Consider the following 4,000-nt stretch of genomic DNA (forward strand, 5'->3'; position numbering starts at 1 on the left):
AGCTGGAGAGGAGGAGCGGCAGTGGGCTCAGCCAGGGGCCCTCAGGGCCAGAGAGGGCAGTGAGCCGGTGCCACCCGTGGCCTCAGGGCTGTCCTGGCCTCCTCAACCCGGCCTCCTCGCCTGCTCTCCCCCTTTCACAAGCACATTTCTGCAGGAGGCTGGGCGCAGCGACTCACGCCTGTCAGCCCAGCGCTTTGGGAGACCGAGGCGAGAGGATTGCCTGAGCCCAGGGATTCGAGACCAGCCTGGGCAACATAACAAAACCTCGTCTCTAAAAAATAAATAAATAAGCCGGGCTCTGTGGCTCAGCCTGTCATCCTGCACCTTTGGGAGGCTGAGGTGAGTGGAATGCCTGAGCCCGCGGGTTCAAGACCCTCCTGGGCAACTTGGTGAGACCTCATCTCTACAATAAATCAATAAAAAAATCAGCCGGGCGGGGTAGCGCACGCCTGTAATTCCGGCTACTCGGAAGGCTGAGGCGGAAGGATCGCCAGAGCCCAGCGGGTCGAGGCTGCGGTGGCCGGGAGCGGCCACTGCACTCCAGTCTGGGTGACAGAGTGAGACTCCAACTCAAAAAAAAAAAAAAAAAGAGATGTTTATTTTCTTATTCTTTCAGAAATTAAGTTTTTGGTTTTTTATTGACTTCTTTTATGAGAAGGCAAGTTAAAATATAGTAATCATGGCTTTTTTTTTTTCAGATGTCTGAAATATTTCCTTGGCTTCATCGTATTGTTTTCTCATAGTGCTAATGAAAATCATCCGACAACTTAAAAATAATTTTTCATTAATGAATCTTTTTTCTTTGCTTGTTTCTTAAGTGTTGCTTGTCCCTAGATTTCTGTTGGTGACCCCCCTTCTTATTCCATTCTTCATAGCCTCAGTGAATTATCACATCGCGCTGCATTGTCTATAATGATTTCGGTCACCATTACAGATTGATGATTATCACATTACAAGAAAATATTCTATATGACCTATTCTCTCCTAGAATACAAAATAAAACCAGACAGATATTAGGCACTTGTATAACTTTTTATGAATTCTGAATCCCAAATGTTTTCAGAAGATGTCACTCTGTGCTCTCAGACTGATCAGGAATGTGTTGTTTCAGGGAATAGTAACATTCAAGGATGTGGCTGTTGACTTCACTCAGGAGGAATGGCAACAATTGAAACCTGCTCAGAGACGCTTGTACAGAGATGTGATGCTAGAGAACTATAGAAACCTATTAACAGTAGGTACGCATACTCTTTTTGTGAAAATCAGATTCTTTTTTTCTGAAACGTGAGAGTCCTTTAAATGGCATAGTGGATACAGTCTTGAGTTGTCGGATTAAAAGATTCTTACTTCTTTTGTTCACATGATAGTATATATTTCAGTCATTGTTGCATTTCATAGGACACTTCATAGTATATCTCTAGAAACCACACCTTGCACATTCAGAATTCCTGAAACTCCCTATACTCAACCTAAATTCTGAGATAGTTCTTTGTCATATACCATCTGATAAAAGGGTTTTTCAACTCACCAAACCAGATGTAAATTTCTTTTCTTTCTTTCTTTCCTTTTTTTTTTTTTTGAGTTGGAGTCTCACTGTTGCCCAGACTGGAGTGCAGTGGCCTCTCCCGGCCACCACAACCTCGACCTACTGGGCTCTGGCGATCCTTCCACCTCAGCCTTCCAAGTAGCTGGAACTACAGGCGCGCGCTACCACGCCCGGCTAATTTTTTTGATTTGTTGTAGAGATGACGTCTCACCTGCCCAGGCGGGTCTCAAACTCGTGGGTTCAGGCAATCCACTCACCTCAGCCTCCCAAAGGCGCGGGATTACAGGCTGAGCCACCGAGCCCGACTCAGATGTAAATTTCAAGTTGGAGTATGAAGAAGTGCCATGGGTTGTGAAAGAAGAAAAAATGTTTTAAGAGTATTGTATGTGAAGACATATGTGAATGGTGCAAAATCACAAGACATTCCCTGAATGACACCTCTGAATTGTTTTTCAAGGTGATTTTCTTAAGGGTTCTAGTCTTCTCAGTGACAATCAGCATAATGACATTTCCAGATATTTCTTATACATGAGGGATCTCTCTTTTTTAATGAAAGTTAGAGGATTATTTTTAATGAAATTTAGAGGATTAATCTTACTCATATTCTGGATGCTAAGTCTTCCCGTTTTCTTTGCAACCTTGTTTTTATGATTATCTTTTCTTTTACTTGCATCCTCATTCTTCACCTCCACATCTCTTAGTTATTTTCTTGAGTATTCAGTTTTTCAGAGACATACAGTCTTTTAAAAACTCTGATAGGTTCATTTTACATCTTTCTCATTTAACTCTTTTAATTCATTATGAAACGTCTCAGAATCATAAATGGAGATCCATAGGCATAGCTCCCCTTGTCTCTTTATGGCCTATCATCACTCTTTTAAAACTCTCCCATGTACCCTTGTTTTTTGTTGTTGTTGTTGTTTTCAAGTTTGAGTCTCACTCTGTTGCCCAGGCTGGAGTGCAGTGGCACACTTATGGTCACCCCAGCATCAACCTGCTGGGCTCAGGTGATGCTTCCGCCACAACCTTCCAAGTAGCCAGAACTATAGGCACACACTACCATGCCTGGCTAATTTTTTATTTATTGTAGAGATGAGGTCTCGCCAAGTTGCCCAGGCTGTTCTCGAACCCGTGGGCTCAGGCAGTTCCCTCACCTCAACCTCCCAAAATGCTGGGATTACAGGCTTGAGCCACCATGCCCAGTCGTACCCGTTTTGTTATAAAAGTTTCTGACTTCCTGCTAGCCCAACTCCAGCTTTACTACTCTTCTTTTTTTTTTTTTTTTTTCATTTGTATTATGAAATATAACAGGCATACTAAAAAACACATAAAACATAAATGTGTAGCTTAATAAACTATTAAGTAAACAATCATGTTACCAGTACCCTGATTAAGACCCAGCACACACAGCCAGGCTCGGTGGTTCAGCCTGTAATCTGTTGCCTTGGGAGGTTAAGGTGAGTGGATTGCCTGAGCCCGTGGTTCGAGACCTGCCTGGGCAACTTGGGGACACCTCATCTCTACAATAAATAAAAAACTAGCCGGGCGTGGTAGTGCGTGCCTGTAGTTTCAGCTACATGGAAGGCTGAGGCGGAAGGATCGCTGGAGCCCAGCAGGTCAAGGCTGCGGTGGCCAGTCGCAGCCACTGCATTCCAGTCTGGATGACAGAGTGAGACTCCAACTCAAAAAAACAAAAACAAAAACAAAAAACCCAGCACACACAAGAACATCACAAGAACATTGCCAGCACCCTAGAAGTCCTTCACTGATACCTTGCGATTGCCACCCCATCCACCATCTTATAGTATAAACAATATCCTGACTTTTATGATAATCATTCTCCTCACCTGTCATCATTTTATAATAAAAATATGCATTCCTAATAATAATAATTTGGTTGTTTTTGAACTCTATATCAATGTGATCAAGATAATACGTATTTTTAAAAACTTGATTCTATTTGCTCAATGTATGAGTACATGATTTGTCCATGCTGTAGTGTATAACCTCAGTTCATTTTTATTTCTGACTAGTTTTCCTTTGCATGACTACATTACAATTTATTTATCCATTCTATTGATGGAAATTTGAGTAGGTTTTGTTTCTTAGCTGTTATAAATAATGCTGCTGTGAACATTCTTATATACATATCTCGTGCCGATATGCATTTATTTCTGTTAGTTATATACCTTAGGAGTATAATTATGGCATAATAAGTTATGTGTACTTTAAACTTTGATAATGCCAGACTATTTTTAGTGTTTGTTCCAATTTATATTCACACTAGAAATGTGGAGTGTTGCTCCAAGACTTGCCAACATTTCCATTTTCATATCTTTTTAGCCATTCCGGTGAATGTTAGTAGTATCTATTTCATTGTAGTTTTAATTTGCTTTTTCCTAGTTACCAGTGAGGTTGAATACCTTTTCATGTTTATTACATATGAATTTCCCA

The sequence above is a fragment of the Carlito syrichta genome, unplaced genomic scaffold (genome assembly GCF_000164805.1).
Source record: "Carlito syrichta isolate Samal-C Ts95f unplaced genomic scaffold, Tarsius_syrichta-2.0.1 Scaffold303104, whole genome shotgun sequence".
Lineage (NCBI taxonomy): Eukaryota > Metazoa > Chordata > Mammalia > Primates > Tarsiidae > Carlito > Carlito syrichta.